General features: G+C 44.6%; 1 protein-coding gene across 6 annotated transcripts in view; it reads left to right on the plus strand.

The window, feature by feature from the left end:
* The first annotated feature begins 714 nt into the window (after positions 1 to 714).
* The window catches only part of SCN5A (sodium voltage-gated channel alpha subunit 5), a 205374-nt gene continuing 187688 nt past the window's right edge, over positions 715 to 18400 (plus strand). For 5 of the 6 annotated variants that reach the window (XM_040675933.2, XM_040675923.2, XM_015281250.4 and 2 more), the window contains exon 1: positions 732 to 895. The gene's annotated coding sequence lies outside the window, so the exon portion shown is untranslated. Of the gene's footprint in view, positions 896 to 18400 lie in introns of all 6 variants that reach the window. The other variant, NM_001318446.3, reaches the window with a different exon arrangement.

Here is an 18400-nt window from a genome sequence, read left to right on the forward strand (position 1 = left end):
GGCATCCCCACTCCTTCCTTTCTCCAAACCCCCTTAACTTCCAGTGATAACCCCGAACTTTCATTGCAGTTCCATCCCACCTTCTTCTCCAACCTGCCTTCCTCACCAGTCCTCCATATCTTCACCTGTTCTTTCCTTCCTATACTTTCTCCTTTTCTATCTTTAACCTGTCCTTGTTCCTCATGCTTTCCTTCTGTGCTTCACCCATCCCTCCTTCCCTTCTGTGCTTTGTCCATTCTATTTTCACCTCCATCCTTTCTCACTATTTTCTCCCCCCAGCCTTCCTTCTGTCCCTCAGTACTTTCTTTTCCATTCTTTCTTCCCCAGCCTTTCTCACCCCTTCCCTCTTCCTATCTGTCTCCCCTTTCCATTTTTTTCCCTCCCTCCTTCGACCATCCCTCCTTTCCCTCTCCATCCCTCTCCACCCTTCCTCTCCACCCTTCCCCTGTCATTCCTTCCCCTCCCCATCCCTCCCATCCTTCCCCCATCTTTCCTCCCCTTCCCCACCCTTCCCTCCCTTCCCATCCCCATCCTTCTTCCCCCCTCCCCGCTTTCCCTCACTCCTTCCACCGGCGGCAGAGGGCGCTGCGGGCCCGGCCCGCCCCAGCCCGGCTCCTCTCGGTAGGGCGGGGAGAGGCGGGAGGTGCCTCCCTTCCCTCCCTCTGCCCTCCCTCTCCCCTCCCTCCCGCCCCCGTCGCCCGGCCGGGGCTGCGCTCCCGCGGTTGCCGCACACGGCGCGGCGGCTCCGAGCCATGAGCCCTCCGCGGCGGCCGGGCAGCGCGCCCCGCAGCCGGGCCCTTCCCGCGGGACGGACCGCTCGGGGACTAAAACTCTATGGATACAATGAAGTGGCTCTGGGACTCTTGGTTTAGCAGGAATATTTAAATAAACCAATGTAAGTTTCTCTTTTTTGTTTGCTTGTTAATAAAAAAGAAAAGAAAAAAAGCATAAGGAGAAGCCCCCCTTCCCCTTCTCCCCCCCTCCCCCCCCGAGACGTCCGGTTACGAGCGAGTCGGAGGAAGGAGGAATTTGTCGCGACGGGGTTTCCCCTTCCCCAAACTTTTCCCTCGAGGTGGGACCGGTGCCGTCCCGTCCGGGCAGGGCGCGGTGAGGCTTCAGGAGGGAGAAGTTGGCTCAGCAGAGCTTGTGTCGGGTTGTGGAAGTGGAGATGTGGATGTAGATATTGTGCCGATGAAGAGTAACTCTGGTTGGGAATTGGTCTAGGTTCCGTCTTGCTTCCGTGTCCAGAAGTGCCGGAAAGAGATAACAACACAGAAAATACTCTGCAAATTGTTTGGTGAATGTCATGTGGTGTCGGATGGCTTTGAATGGAATTTCAGTGGCACATTTCGAGGGGAAGAAATGAGCTTGGATGGTTATTTCTGCGGTGGCAAGGAAAATTAATCATTCTTGTGTATCATGAGAGTGTTAGTGATATTACTTGTAAGAACTGGCATAATATATTAAGCATATGTCCTAATGCAACTCTCCTCAAAGCCCTTTGTAAAACACCCGTACTTGACACATTTGGAGTTTTTACCAGCACAGATCAAAAACTCCACTTGGCTGAAGGAAGTAGAGGAAAACAGGGAGAGCTGTGCAGCATGCTGGCAAGGTGATCATGATTTGATCAGGGCAGCCCCGAGGGGACCGGTGACATATTCGGAGTGCCATAAGAGAGAACGAAGGCTAAATTAAAGCAAAAGTTATGCAACCAAAGTGTGGCTGCAACGGGAACAAATCAGACCTTTATTTTATTTTATTTTTTATTTTTTTTCCTGGATATATGGGTGAGAAAGTAGAGATGAGCTTCTAAAAAGCAGAGAAACGCGTGAGCTGTGCTCACCTATGGCAACAGGTCTTGTTTTGCCTGGGAAGGATGAGCTGAGCTTTGCGAGTGCTTGAGCTGAGCCCTTCCAGCCGAGGCTGGGGCAGCTGCCGATCCTGCAGACGGGCGACGGACCCAGAGCTCGTGGCCCCGATTTCTCTCTCCACCAGGGCGACGAGATGCTATTCCCGAAATACAGGGCGTATGGTGGAATAAACGCGGCGATTCAAAGAGGATTTGTCAATACTAAAAATAAACAGGCCCGCAGATGTGTCCTAGAGGGTCATGTCCAGTCACTGCGTTTTCAGGGCCGATGTGCCCATTTCGCGATTTTGCGTGTCCTGTCCAAGGTGCTGAAGTTGATTTTTGCTGCGATTTCGCGGGATTTGAGGGCTTTGCACGAGTGGTTTCCTCTTGCCTTGAGGCGGTGCGGTTTGAGTTGGAGGGTCCCCCCCCCCCGGGTGGCACGAAGAGGAAGCAGGGATGTGTTTTCAGACACGTATATTTGATCCGTCCTTTTGGCGTGGGAAAGCAGGCCAGGTGGAGCTGCAGATGGATCCAGCAGATCCTATAAGCTTTTGGTGGCAGAGAACTGGAAAGGTCAGAGCTGTAAGGCAGTGAGGAGTGAAACTCCCTCCTTCTAGTGGACCAAGGAAGTGGTGGTTTTGAGTGTCTCTGCTGTTGGTCTGGGGGGTGCCTTGCCTCTGATAAGATGCCTTATTCCAAAAAAGTTGAGGGGGAGCACTGTGCTGTGTTGGGATAGGAATTATGCAAATAGGCCTGAAGTGATGTCCAATGATTTTGATAGTGTTTTTATTCTTCTGGTGTAGCCTCTAAAAACAGCAAATATGGTTGACAGAGACCTTCAGAAATAGTTGATCCTTAAGGGAAAAAGTGTGTCTTTTTGGGAAGGTGTCTCAAAAATTAAGCAATGGAGCCCAGCACTGCAAGTTGTGGTATTTTTAGATTAATGTGCCAAAAGCTCTCAGACTTAAGTAGTGGAGTTTATGTAATCTTTGGTATGAGACAGACCACAGTATTGCCAGAAATAAGCACAGAGGAATATATTATTTGACTTTGCTTGGAGTTTGATGTTGTAATGTGTGTCTCCTCAGTTCTTGAAACTAATTCTGAATCCATATATAATGCAGATTGGTACTTTTTGTCTAAGACTCTCAAAGGATTTTACAAACACAAACGATCAGACTTTGATACCTGTGTTTTTATGGATAAATAGTCCATGCTGTGAGGAGTCCTGTATGTTTAAAGCACGCAAAAAGTCTGTACAGTATGGTAGAGAATTGATGTTGTTTCATATCCTCAGTCACTTGTCAGAGATCACAGAGGAACTCAGTTGCATCATTGGCTATGTAGCCCAAATACCTTGACCATGAAGGGTGTATGTAGATTACGAGGCTTCCTGACTCTGGGTGACAGCTTATGAGGATAGAGTCTAAAAAGTGCAACACAGTGGAAAGCATTATATTCCTGGTCTGAATCAGAAACTAGCCTCCGTTCTTGCTATGATGGACTAACACCTGTGGGACTAGCACACTCCTAACAAGACTTTCACAGGCTACAGAGAACAGTTGAGTAGTAACTGTATTCTTGATTTAAATGCATAATCAAAATTATATTTAAAATCATACTGATAGGAAATGACATTCTGAAAGGTATAGGAGATTTATGAAATAGAACTAGTTTAAATTTCTTTTTAAAATCTTGTTGTTTTTTTTTTCTGTATTAGGCAGGGATTTATCTTTTCTTTACCACTTTCTTTTACCATTTTCAGTTGTGTATCTTGAAGGAATGCTCTGTCCATGTATGTGAGAAAAGAACTTTTAGGTTTGCCTGTGAAAGCATGTTGAGTGGTTGTTCTGAAATCATGGTCATGTTTTTTGAAGGAAACAGATCAATGTTGCTACCTTGGATTACTTTTGGAAGCTCAATATGACAAATACAAAGAGACCTTTTTGTTTTCAGAGGGTGGATGCTCAGTTTTTTTCTGAAAATTACTACCTTGTAAGTTGTCTCCAATCATCCTCAAGAATTACTCTGAAAAATTATAGGTCTGATAGTTAAAAAGTGGCAACAAGTAATTTCTCAGTTCTGTTAAATGAAACTCATATTTCACAAAGGCAGTGTATCTCTGAAGTATACGCTTAACTTCTGCCTCTGTTTACATGCTGTCTTGTGGTAGAGTCTTAATCAGCATTTGAAGCAATTTATATCTTAAATTCTATCACTGCTTCACACTTTTACTGTCTATTTTTGTGCTTATCCCATTGCTGAAGATATTCAAGATGGGGCTTTGGGCAATCTGATCTAGCAGGAGATATCCCTGCCTACGGCAGCGGGGTTGGAGCTAGATTGCTTTTAAAGTCCTTCCAACCCAAACCATTCTGTGATTCTAACCTAGAGAAAAATACATGAAGTCAGTCAGGTATATTCCTGTTTGCTTAGAGTGACTATCTTGTCCATGCTATCACACCATTCAGATAAACATGATAAACGTTTGTTTATCTTTAAACTAAGCGTTGTCTTTATGACTGAACTAAAACCCTAATTATTTTGCTATTGATTTTTTATTATTTATTTTGCGAACCAACCATTGGGCCCACTTTCACCTGGCTCTGTCTCTTTGGGTTTCTCTTGCAAAGTGGCAGTTTCTAAATCAGGAAGGAAATCAGGTCACATTTCTGGCTCTGCAGGACTTATCTCACTGCTCTTCTTTCAAAGTAATTAGAGTTACTAATAATGAGAAAAAGAAAACTTTTTTTTTTTTGAGAACTGGTATGTCCCTAACCCCTCTCTCCTGGTTGTTTTTGTGTCACAGAAGAGATAAGAAAGTTTATTGAGGAGGCTCCTTTTGCTCCATCAGACTGTGACTTCCTTCAAGTTGAGCTGCAGGTGATGTGGTCACCCTTCCAAAGACAGCCCATGTTCCTTAGATTAACAGAGTTTGTTTATTTCCCACTCATTCTGGTATGGTGTCACTGAGCTGCCCCGTGGCAGTGGGTGAGATCCCACAGTGGAGCTGCTTAGGTCTCAGCCTGGAAGAACAACTGCATACCGGTCAAAGCTGTCTGTTTTCCAATCCCTGAGCAGGCTGGGAGAATACTGGAAGGACAACATAAGCAGAATAGAAAGCACGGTGGTTTTATTAAACACACGTGCTGCCAGCAATCACAACCATAGTTTGTACCCTTCCTATTCAGGTTTCTTATCAGTAACAGTTCATTGGGGCATACCCTCAGGAAAAATGGCAAGTGAAGCACAAAAGTTCCCTCTCCTTTAACACATCCACCTTTGAGGAGATGTGACTCAGGAGGTTTCCTCTTCTGTGTGCAAAACTTTCAATGATGTCAAAAGATCCCTTATTTTGCATTGCAAAAACGTACTTCCCTGCTCTCTGTAATCGAGGAAGATGTTTTTGCCTCAATTCTGCATGACAAAAATGGCTTGGATTTCATTTTTTATTCATTTCATGATATTGCTGTAGCTTTTTGAATAGAAAGGTATCATATCAAATAATGAAGTTGTAATTTTTCAGTGTGTTTTGTTACAGATGCTGTTAAGCACTGAGGCTTTCCTTTTATTTTTTCTTTTTTTTAGGTACTTAATTTGAAAGTGGTAACAACTTGTGCTCTATCCTGAAAAAAAATAACTCTGTTCTTTACCAGGTTGTTTGTTTCAACTTTCAGCTTGATTTGAACTTTCCTGATAAGCACAGCTTCTGCCAAAGAGGTTTTTTTATGGCAGTGGTGAAAAGCCCTACCAACTGGTTAGAGGTCCTTTATAAAGCTAGCTGGGTTCCTAAGGTTCTAAAGCTGCTCTTTATCCAACATATGATCTTTCAAATGATGCTTTACTACTTTTATTCTAGCTTCAGTATTCGTACAGAGCGTCTATGAAGTTATAGGGGTGGTTAGTATTTGAGGGCATAACACTAAAGGCAGACTGGGGCATGGGTAATTTGTGCCTCTCAGTAAAGACAATAGAGAGACAATAAAGTGTCTCTCAGTAGTTGTGGAATTTGTAGGCTGATTTTTGACCAAGAAGCTGTGGTTTGGGGCTTTAGAGAAGTCTGTTTTTCTTTTTGCTGTTTCTGAATGCTTTATATAACGCTGAAACATCTGTGCAATAGGAAGGTATGGAAGAATTCGCCCATGAACAAATTCTTTCAAGACCCATTAATTGGAGATGGCTTAGATAGTCCATTCACAACGATTACATTGTTTATAATGATTTTTCAGAGATTCTTTTTCTTATTGTAATGAAATAGTCACTTCCCAAAAAGGTTGTTTGTGTCTCAGTGTCTGAATATGTCACCATTCCTCCAGGGTGGCTTACAGCATGCTGACATGGGGTCTAGAAGTCACAGGAACCAGGTATCTACTTGACCCTGGGTAATCAGAACAGAACAGCACACGGGGATCACTTCTGCTGATTCTGAGTGTGCAGAGTTCACCCCTGTCAGAGCTAGCTCAGGTTTTGTGCCCCTCTGCCAGGCTACTTCAGTCCTCCAAAGAGCATTTTTACTGCTGGGCTGTACAGTCATAAAATCACAGAATGGCTTGGGTTGGAGGGGGCCTTAAAGATCATCCAGTTCCAACCCCCTTGCTATGGGCAGGGTTGCCAACCACCAGCTCAGGGTCCCCAGGGCCCCGTTCAACATGTGAACACCTCCAAGGATGAGGAAGACAAGGGCAGACATTGCCTGAGGGAAATCCTGAAAAATACCAAGTTTTCAGAAAGCTTACTGGTGACAATTAAATGCAACCTTCACCATTGTGTAAAGCTCATAAGGATGAGTGATGTGTGTGAATTTCATCACAGAACACACAATGTAGGCACCAAAAAGAGAGGAATGCTGGGGGGAGGCTTTCTGTGGCAGTGGGAAGCCCTTCAGCTGCCTGCGTGGCTGGAGATGTAGTACTGACTGTGGAGAATTAATGGGAAAGCTCCAGCCCAACCTGCACAGCTTGGAAACGCATCATGAGAGTGTTACAACCTGACCCGCAGACGAGCATTTAGCATCGTCTGAGGTCTGTGTCAGACATGTTACATAATGCACAATTATAGAATCACGCCAAAGCGTTTTTAAAACACCTTCCTGATCACTACAGGGTAATTGCACTGTGTGTCATGGGGCTGGGTGCTGTGGTCAAGGCACCCCCTGCACCGATGCATATTCCCTGCCTGGCAGCTTGGAATACTCCATCGGATGCAGCTGATGGTGCCACCTCCTTGACCAGGAGAAGACCTCCCCTCCAAAGCTCCCCAGTGTTTGTGTCCTTGTCTTGCTTTGCATGTTACGAGCGCTGTCCTTTCCTTCTGGATGAGGGTTTCTGACCATCCTTGCTCCCCTGATGTAGCACAGCGGTGTGACGCAGCTGCCTCCTCGCCTTTCCAAGGGCCAAGCACATCATCTCCATTGCCTCTCCAGCTGCATCTTAAGCCCTCAACGTGGAGTGATGCACAGCTCCTGTGCTGCTGGAGGCACTGAGAGGGTCTGTACATTCGTGAAGCACAGGGCCAGGTTCTGTGCTCGGCTCCATAAACCCCGATCAACTCATCTGACTTCGGCAGAGCTAATCCAGATTTGTACAGCAGTTTCCCTGAGGACTCCCCAGTTTTGCCCTGGGTGACAGTTAGTGTGCCAGTGTCAGAATACATCTGATCTAGCCAGATTCCCTGTCTTGAACCATTAGTTATTCCCTGGCAAAAGTTTCTCAGAAAGAGCTGTTGTATTTGAAAACAGTACACAAATTCTATTGCCAATGCCAGAAAGTAAAGGGATTTTTTCCCCTCCTGTTGAAACTAAATATAATTTGAAAGATAATGTTCAAGGATTTAAATATAGTATGCAATTATACATTGCATATGAATAGTTTCTCTCATTTTTAACATGCTTAGATTTTTTTTATGAGTCTTTTTCAGCAGACAGCTGTTAGATAAAGAGAGGAAAGTGAATAGTTGTTATGAAACCACATGACATCGCTAAGAAAAAAAACACATAGGAATATGTGAGGGGAAAAATATAGAATAAATCCTCTCTCTCTTCCTCTTTTTTTTTTTTTTTGCTTTGTTCCATCATTTCTTAACATTTCAGTACTTCCTTAGCTGAAGTAATACAGTTTCTCAATATAATGTTGTAGGGTCTGCAACAAATTTCCTTTGCACTCCTGTTCCTGCTGGGTTCATTGAGTTTCAAATCGAAGCTCTGAATTCTTCACAGAGGATGAAATGGGGGTAGGAGCCTTCCTGGGAAAGTCTGAATTCTTGGATTCTTTTACCCTTAGTGGAAGTTTTGCTCGGGTTGCAGTAGGTTTTCTTTCCTATGTAGTTCCCTAAACTTGAAAAGCACAAAGGATTCACTCATGGCCCCATGGTGTCCCAACAAGTGGCAGCAATGTAGATGAATGTCCACCTGACTTCTCAGGGTGGCTTGGACAACCTGTGGCTGTAAACACCCCCAGAAACAGTGCTCTAGGTTACATATTCTTCTTTTTTGAGGAGATATGGTTAAAAAAAAAAAAGACCCTGAAACTTTAAAGTAATATAACAATAATAAAAACTCCTGGTGCTGTTCTCCTGGGAATGGGGAGAAATAAATATGAGGTTATGGTCTGAAAACACTGAAAGATTCTGGGCTGCGGTTTTCTGTTATTAATTAGCTAAATTGATATTCAGAACTTGAAACAAGGCTTTTAGGCACATCTCTGGTGCCTAATTCTGACGGCTGTCTCCTCACGGTGAATCAGGAGACTGTTTATTGAAGTCAATGATGCAACGTCAACGTAAATGCAACATAAGGGAGAAAGGGGATTTGTTTATGAGCATAAAGGTTCCCTGGATAGTTTAACACTAACTGTGGAAATTACTGAATAGCTGCAAAGCACAGGCTTTCAATGTAGCTGAAATAAGTTTTCTGGAATGTTTCCAGCACTATTTTAAGGCCCTAATCCAGAGCCCGATGCAGCCAAAAGTAAAGCTCCCTTTGACTTTGGACCAGGCATTATATTTCTAAGCACTATTCTCCCCCCCCCTAGAATTTTCTAATGGTGTCTTGCAGGTGTTTTTTGATTAACTCTTAGGACAGATGTAATGTCTTTTGTATCCCCGTAGTGCCTGGATTGGTTGAATGTAAGAAGAACGCAACAATGCTGTTGCATTATTGCAGTGTTTCCTGTGTTCAGTCATTCATTGGACAAGCTGTTGCCTGGTTTCCTAAGAAGACTGGTTTTGCTGCTGCTCTTACTATGCATCTGTCCTATCCTGTAGTATTTCAACCTGTTGGATTACCTGGTTTGGAGGTTTGGGACTGGAAGATACTTGAGTTACGCAAGTTTTGTTGAAAGATATTCCTGGATAAAGAGTAGAGGGACTCAAAGGAATGCCTTTTCCAACCTAGATGATTCTGTTGTTCTGTAAGAAGGTGCCTGTAGAGTGATTCAGCCACACAGCTTCTCAACAGCTGATCCAGCACAGGTCCATAGGGTGGTTGTTCAAAGAACTTTTATTGTTTTGTACTATTTTGTATTGTATTTTGTTACCCCATTGCCAGGCCTGTGTCCATTCAACCTATGTTAACCAAGGTCCTGAGGTCATGTAATGCTTGCTGTAGGGTACATAGGGAATATTATGTAATTTTAAATGAAGTTTAAGGAGCAAAGCTCTAGGATTTCAGTCCCTTTTGAAATCACATCTGTAAAGACTTCATCATAAAGATTTGTGGTCCTAATAAGGACCAGGAGAGGTGGAAAAGGGATATAGACATTGTCCAAGAGGATCTTGACCCTCTACTCTAATCTTCTCCCATATATACCTAAGGATAGCTTCCCCTGCCTGTCTGGGGGATGTTTGTGCTGGCACCAAATCAAGTATGAATAAAAAGCCTATATATATATACATAAATATATATATGCACGCACATACGTATACATACACACACACACACATATATATATGTATATACATACACATATATATGCATACACACACACACACACACATAAAACCTCTAAAAATCAGGAATAAGACAGGGGTATTGGAAATGCCATTTCCAGCTCCACCAGCTGGAACACCATTTCTAACTTCACTAGTTGCACATTCTCCAATTTGCTGTGATCTGTCACCTGTGGTGTCAGATGGGGGATGTGTGCCTGTCTACTGCATAATGCTGCTGCAAATGGGGCTGAGATGCAGTGCGGGGTGATCACAGAATCATTTGTGTTGGAAAGGACCCCTAAAGGTCATCTAGTCCAACTCCCCTGCAATGAACAGGGACATCTGCAGCTAGGTCAGATATGCTGAGGACCTCCCCAGTGCATGTGCATCCTCACAGCAAGGCTGTGGCCGCTTCTCCCCCAACCCTGACCTCAGGCATGGCTGCGAGGTGGTATGAGGAAGGGAAAATGGAGGGTGCCCCTGACCCCAGTAATCCCCAGCTGTCACTGAGCCTGCTGGGAGGCACCCGCAGTCAGCACAGATTAGCACAGCCACCGCGGGGACTGGCCCGGGATCAAAGTAGCACAGAGGTGGCTGTGAGCCACCTTCAGCCCCAATCTGCAGCAGCCTTTGCCTTTGCTGAGCAATTGAACCCATTCTCTGGTATCACTTACAGATCAAAATGCTCTTTTTTTTTTTTTTTTGCTCTGTGTTACATAGAATGTTCATAGCCAGGTTTGGGATATAATCATATATAATTTTTAAGCATTTTGCTAAGGTAAGATAGGGTTTACATGACTGCTTTTTTACTTTATGGACCAAAACTGGGGCCTGCTGACCCCAAAACATAAATCACGGTGGCCCAATTAACAATGTAATGGCTTAAGGTGCAAGGAGTCTTAAAGCCCATCCAGTTCCATACCCTTCCTCTGGGGCTGGGTGAGCCTTTTTGTAGAGGTCCCTCATTGCATGCCCTCCCTTTGGGCATCTTCACTTAGAGCTTCTCATGCCCAGGCCAACGGCAGCACTGCCCACTAGCCCCATGTTTCCATACAGCTGAACAGCCTCACGGGATTGTGGTTGATAGTTATGTTTTCCAAGGTGAGGATTGTGCCAGTTGTACTGCTTACATGGTGAGATGGCTCCTTGTGTTTGTCAGCACTTCCATGAGTCTGTCGAGTTGTCCATCCCAAATGTCAACCCCGTTCAGCAACAAAACACACTGAGCAGCAATGTGTGGCTCTCATGAAGTCTTGTCTCAATTCAAGCACAACTTGGTGATTCAGATGCTCCTTTGAAGAAACTGTTTGAAAGTACAGAGGGTTCAGGTTGGATATTAGAAAAAAATTCTTCTTCGAAAGAGTAGTGAGGCATTGGCACTGGCTGCCCAGGGAGGTGTTGGAGTCATCATCCCTGGAGGTGTTCAAGTAGAGGGTAGGTGTCACTCTCAGTGACATGGTCTAGAGTGGTCACAGGCACGGGGTGATGGTTGGACTAGATGATCTTAGTGCTCTTTCCAACCCTAATGATCCTATGACAAGGGCAGGTGTGCCAACATGCTCCATGTTTGCTGGCTGATGCGGTGTTCCTCATGGCAGTAGTTTTGGATTTCTCATACCCTCAGTGAAACCCAGGGGAATGCTCTTGCAAAGACATTCTGTTCTCTCACTCCAGTGGACCAGGATCCCACCATGAGCGTGGAGCACCATCAGTTAATGCTCACTGTAAACTGTGGGAGCTGAACACACAAAGTGGTTTGGATTTTGGATGGTCTTGCTTGGAACCAGGAGTTGGACTTGGTGATCCTTGTGGAAAACTCCCAGCTCTGGATATCCTCTGATTCTTTGATTCTCAGACTCAGAAATGCAGGTCCTCACACACGTAGGTCCGTGTGATGTAAAATATCCTCATGTTGGCTCTCGTATTTTCCTAATGCTAGTTAGAAAGCTAGTTTTATATTCATAGCTGATTTTGCACATGTTTGAATGGTTCCCCGGTACATTATTTCTTTCAGGAGGTTTCTATAATGTTAATGAATGTGATAGTTGTGATTAGCATGGGAGATTATTGCTTATAGCAACTACACAGTGTATTAGGCAACCCATCAGTCTTGCTGTTAGACCACTCTGCAGAATTCAATAAGTGACATTATTTACACAGTTGCCTTTGTGAGCTTGAGAAACTTTGCAAAAAATGTGTTATAATCTGGGCAATAGCTTTGCTTAAAAGCAAGTTAGCTTCATCGATTGCATTTCTTCACTTTAGTTACTGAACTGCATGCTAAAAATAAATTAAAAAAAAAAACATAATTGAGATCAATCTCTAATTGATTTTGACTTGTTCTCAGTTAAAAGCAGAGCTGATGATTTCTGGAATGTTACTGATGTTCAGGAGCTTTGTAGAGCTGTATGTGAGAGAAAGCATCAATAGCAGAAAGCATGGTCTCTTGATTTAGGCTTCATACAGAGTTTTTGGCACATAAATGTCAGACTAAAGTTCAAGTGTTCGTCAAAGTCCTACAAGGACCTTAAACATCAATGGAGTTCCTGTTAAAGACTGTCCTGTGAGGCTTTGCTGCCCGGAAAGGCTGCTTCCTCCAACCAGAAATCAGTGATCCGTGGGCTGTGTAAGCAAATGGGGTGGTGGTTGTTCTGGAGGGACTCCAAGTGGGGGATCTGTGGTGGGATCTGTGCTCCTCGCGCGACAAAGTTCGGTCTCAGCTGCTGTGTGTTGGCTTTAGCCATAGGTCAGCCAAGGACAGCCGGGTCGGGCTGTGCTGCTCTGCACTGTCCCTCACAGGACATGCGTGGGGCTCAGGTTGCAACTCCAGTGCTAAACATCACAGAAAAGGCTCTTTCCGAGAAACGTGAGGTCAAGCGGTGACCCACGTGCTGCATCCCACTCCTCCATCTCCAAAAATACCACTGCTTTTCTGGTTGTTTTCTGCTGAACCGCCAGCCCTGTGCCCTGGGGACTGAGGGAGGGGAGAGCCAAAGCACAGGACAGCCTATTTTTAGGCTGACTATCTCCCACTCCCTGGCAGGCTGGGTGGTGTCGCGGGACAGTGCTCGCCTATCTGCAGTACAGCCCCTGGACGGGAGAGGAATGGGGATTTGAGCCATCGTCCTGTTGGCAGGGAGGGACCCTGTGCAGGTCTGGATGGGCAGTGGGCATTTCTCACCATTGCCTCTTATTTGTAACTGGATAGCTTTCTCTTCTGTCCCTTCCCGTTTTGTTCCAGGCCTACACGCTGTGCTGTGCATTGTTTTCAAGCCCAAGTGCAGTATTTGTGCCTTTCTGTTGATTTGGCAGTGGGATAAAAAAAAAAATACAGGTTATAGGATTTAGGCTTAACTCTATCCTTCAGAGATTACTGAAGTAAAACTGTGACCATCTAATCCATTTACAGAATAGCAGAGGACTCCCCATAATTCATTAGTGTTGGTGGCAGAGCATATAACGATGGAATCATAGACTGGCTTAGGTTGGAAGGGACTTAAAGATCATCTAGGTCCAACCTCCCTGCCATGAGCAGGACTGCCAGCCACTAGATCTGACTGCCCAGGGAGGCAGCTTTTCCATCCTTCAGTCTTTGGTAAACTGACAGTCTTTGATAAATCATGGTTAAATTATTCTGTTGATAATATACACATTTGGCCTAATTTATATTTCTTCGGTTCCACTTTCTGGCCGTTGGATTTCTTCTGTCTTTGTCCAACAAACTGCAAAGCCCTCTGCAATATGCACAGCAGCAGAGTTGTTGTATCTGTACCTGTCCAAGGGTACAGCGGTGAATTCATCCCTTCCCTTACTTTTAGGTATGATGGAGCTCTCTGCATCATTTACCATAAGCCTGTTTTCCAGCCTGTAATTGCCCTTAGTGATGCTTCCTTCGATCTTTCTAGTTCATCACCATAACCCTTGACTTGGCGACATCAGATCTGAGCACTATAGAAAGGTAATGTTCCCATCAAATTATATTAATGCCCTCTCAGCCCTGATTAAGCAAGTCCTGCATCAGCTCTTCTCCTCTTGTACCCAGAAAGCAGAAAGGCCAACAGTCACTCAGATTTTTCTGTTCATCCTTACAAAATACTGGTTTTCTCCTGGTCATTCACAACAGTCCCCAAACATAGGAAAGCAACACTGATGCTCGGAGCCCATCTTTAGTCTGTAGTAGCACTTGGGAGTAGTTATCCTGACTTGTTGATTCAAAAAGTCAGGCTAGACAAGCTGCTGTGTGTCGTACTTCTTTATCACTTCTGAAGTGGAAAGAATGTCATTCTCAGCATGTTATCACTCTGCTGTATGTTTTTTTTCCTGAGTGCAGAACAGAAATCTGTATGGATATATTTTGGTCCTTCAGTGTCTGAAAAGTTCCTTCTTGTCCTCAGGAAGGCCAGTGATGCCTCTAGCCACACATTTCTCACTGTGTATTTTTAATTTATCGCTGGGCCTCCTATTCTTGTCTTCCTTTTATTCTTTTATTTCCTGTTCTGTTTTTATTTTCTTTTTAATTAAAGTGTTTTGTACTGTGGAGAAGACCGAGGGAGGGATCTTATCAATGCTTATCAATATCTAATGAGTGGGAGTCAAGTGGCTGGGGCCACGCTTTGTTTAGCAATGCCCAGCATCAGGACAAGGGGCAGTGGCCACAGACTGGAACATGGGAAGTTCCACCTGAACATGAGAAAGAAATTCTTTGCCGTGAGGCTGACAGACCCTGGAAAAGGCTGCCCAGAGTGGTGGTGGAGTCTCCTTCTGTGGAGATATTCAAGACTCACTGATTTATTTTTTTCATTTACAGAAAGTACCAGCATTCTGTCTTTCAGACCCACTGATACCAGGGTCCCTCAGTGGGAAACACAAGGCCTGGCTTTCTCTGGATACAAACTCTGGGCTGATGCATATTTATTTATTATTATTTTCTGTTTCATGCTGCTGATTGTCCCAGATGCAGAGGAGGAAAATGACTTTCAAATGAGAAGATTTTCATAAGCCTACGGCATAGCTGTACTCAGAATACAAACTTTAATCAGTTATTATCTGGAAAAAACATCTTAACAAAACCCCAGTCTCTGCTGGGCTCCCCAGTCATCCCTGCATCAGCTGCAGGGTGGCCCTGGGAGGAAACACCACTCCTGTGTAAGGAATGTGGGGCTCCTTGTAAGCACCTTGTAGCAGAGATCGTTCACCTTTGTTATGTGCCCTGAGAGTAATAATAAATATTAATGATAGTGATGAGTTTGGCTCTGCTTCGCTGGGGAAATAAAATATTTTTAGTCTTGGGAATTTCTGCAAGTTTATGGCCAAGCCTGACTTTGGGATTGAAGGATCTGCTTCAGTTCAGCAGTCAGGTTCCTGCACTCTTGGCCAAAGGGGTGCCCCCAACCCTAGGGAGTCGTCATACTTCCCAGCACCCCAAAGCACCCTGTGCTTTTGGGCAGTCAACCCCAGACAGGAGGAAGCTCTGCTGCAAGAGCCCACCTCGCTCCTCATACTCCCTCTGCACTCAGGGTGCTCTCCCTGTCCAAAGAGCTTTTGCTCTGCACCTAAAAAATGCAGATACTCATGTAAGTGGTTGCAGTAAAGAGCTACCAGAGGAGGCAATTTTTTTCAGGGCACAACCAGAGAGGCTACTTAGCATAGTTTTACAGGCTGCTAATGTGGTTTTATTGCTTCTAGGACCTGACCTATTATTGTTATGTGCTGGGGGATGCTTTTATTCATTTGGAGCTGGTCCAGGGATGTCTAACGGGGCTATGTACTGTGTGACCTAGGTGTGCTCAGCGTAAGACTCCTCTCCTGCACTGGGAAGGAGAGTTGCAAGGAGGGGTACCTCTGTGGTTCCTATCACTGCACGAGGCCACAGGTTTAGTTTTGCTCTGTTGTTGACTCAGTGTGTGTGCAGAGCGCTTCGGTCCAAGCACTGGTGTGCAGTGAGTCATTCCCTTCTGCTGCTAATGGGAAACTCAACGGTGCCCAGATTAGAAATGGGCAAAGGATGGTTCCTCAGCATTGCCTTTCCCTGTAGTGCTGAGCCCAGGAGTTGCACAGCCACAGCTGCTCTGCTCCATCCCTCTTCTTCCTCCGATGGGTTGAGCCATTGAGGTGAAGAATGAGGCAGAGGAAGGTGGAGGAAAATGCAGAGTCCTGGTTAGGCAAAGAGCCCTCATTCATTCTGACCAATCACCAAGGCCACCCCTGCTTCCCATTGTTCCCATTGCATTATTTGCAGTCCTTTAAGCATTTACCACGTTTTGTATGGTTTTGTGTGGCTAGTTTTGACCTTTTTTTCCCCCCAATTTTACAGCCTCAAACAGCTAAAGTGAATGTTTATTGTGTTGTATTTTTTTAATGCTTCAAATGCTGAATCAGATAACAGCATCTTGGTTATGATGCTTAAATATAGATTGAGAAAGTCTTCTTTAGGCAAATAGTGACTTTTAAGCCTGAATAGTCCAGCCATGTCTGTATTTTGAAAATCTAAAGAGATCTTTGTTACTCGAAGTAGCAATTTCATATTGAAAGTGGCAAAATTTTGTATTATGGAGGTAGGAGCTTTAGATGACAATGGGATTATGCTGCTGGGTACTTTGCACACAAGTGCACGTGTTTTAACTTCAAGCTAACACTGCCTTAACTTCTGGTTATCCCTGAAGTGCTCAGTCACAGAATCAAAGAATCAGAGGGGTCAGAAGGGACCTCTGGAGGTCGTTGAGTCCGACCCCCTGCTAAAGCAGTTCCTTGCAGTATGTTGCACAGAAAAGTGTCCAGGTGGGTTTTGAATATCTCCAGAGAAGGAGACTCCACAAGGCAGCCTCTTTCTGTGCACCATCACTCTCGCAGTGAAGAGGTTCTTCCTTGTGTTAGTATGGACATTGCTGTGTTCCAGTTTCTGTCCACTGTCTCCTCTTCTATTGCATGCCTCCAAAATGTCTACCTCCATCGACTTGACTCCCACACTATAGATGTTTATAAGCAGTTATGAGATCACCTCTCACACTTCGCCAGGGCAAAGAGTCTCATGCCTCTCAGCCTTGATCTCAGTGGTTTTGTATCTTTCTTCCCAATGAAGTTTCTGTTCTGGTCTAGTCACATAAAGTCAAGCCCAGTTAAGCCAAGTCAAAGGATGCATTCATATGAATTACCTGCAATTATTTTTAGAAGTTACTTTCTAAGGGCAGGACTTTGCTTAAACACTGTTCCTGTCTCTTCTGGTCTGTGACTTGTCCCTCTAAGTGGTGAGAACAGGTGAAATCAGATGATATATTGAGTGCATTAGACCCTCTGGAGTGAGAGCTGGAAAGAGCTTATTAAAGACCACCACAGTCAGGCTAGGGAGCTCTAGTGTTGCTTTCAGTTCAGTCAGCCTCAAGGAATCTTGGGATGTGATGTCCCACAAAGGAAAGGCGAAAGCATGTTGAAGTGAAGGGAATCATGATTTTGAAGGAGAGGACCATCACACCAGAGAGGAGAGCCCGTGTCTGTGTGAGATTAAGAGGTGAATGTTGCTCTGAGTGATGTTTTCAGTGGGTGCTTTGGAACAAGCTGAATGAGGTCGTTGGACATGTAATAGTGTTGCCAAACCTGGCTGGAGAATCCAGGGACTGATCTCAAGGAGGAGAAAATGATAGCTACTACCTTAAATTGATGAATTCATGGAGAAAAGAAAAAAAAAAATAACATCCCCTGTCTTTATCTTGACAATATCCTTCAACCACAGGGAAAACTGGTTTTCTCATTTTATGGGTTGTTTGATCTCCCCTTCAACCCTCCACAGATAGCCCCAGAATGCTCCCTTCAGTCCCAGGGGCCTGATAAAGGATCCTTCCACCGACAGTTCTACAGAGTTTTTGTCTTCACCACCATTCTTTTTTTTCTTTCTTTTCCTCCAGAACCTTGCTTTTGCTTCCTTCCAAGTAGGGCCACTTCTCACCCCACCAGACAGCACTGGATGCAAGCTTTTAGCTATCAAGAGCAGAGCAAATGCATGCCTTACACAGCTAATCAGATATAGAGAGAAGGGGAATTTGGCTCTTGTGTGATCCTGGACATTGCCTGGAGGTCCCTCTGTCTCTGCGTGCATTTCCTATCAACTTAGAGCAGCCTTGTTCTCACCGTGTGCTTTGCTAGATAGGATGGTTAAATGTAGTGCTTCAGTGATCAAACACAATCAAGCTGTTGTCTTCAGGAAAGCTGAGTTTTTCAGCCAAGATCTGTGCTACTTTCCAGTCCTCAAAATGGACTTCTACTGGGGTCCTGTCCAGCTTTTGCTCTGCAAGGAGTTTGCCATGCATATTGAGGCCATGCTGTAGGAATAACAGAGCATTCAAAGTATTTCAGCATGAGTGGTTCTAACACTGACCCTAACCCCATATAAACTCTGAAAATGGAGACTCAACAAAACTGCTGAAAGTAGAGCAAAATGTCTGTGAAATATTAAAAAAAAAAAAAATCAAAAAGGGGAAAAATTTGAGAGCAAAAGGAGGAGGAATTGCACTACTAGTTCAGTGGAAAAGACAATTGTACCTGCTAGTAGCAAGAACAACTTCATCATCCGATGCATGAACTTCTTCCAGCTTGTCACAACAAATACTGCACACCCAAGGCTATTTG

The sequence above is a fragment of the Gallus gallus genome, chromosome 2, assembly GCF_016699485.2.
Source record: "Gallus gallus isolate bGalGal1 chromosome 2, bGalGal1.mat.broiler.GRCg7b, whole genome shotgun sequence".
NCBI lineage: Eukaryota > Metazoa > Chordata > Aves > Galliformes > Phasianidae > Gallus > Gallus gallus.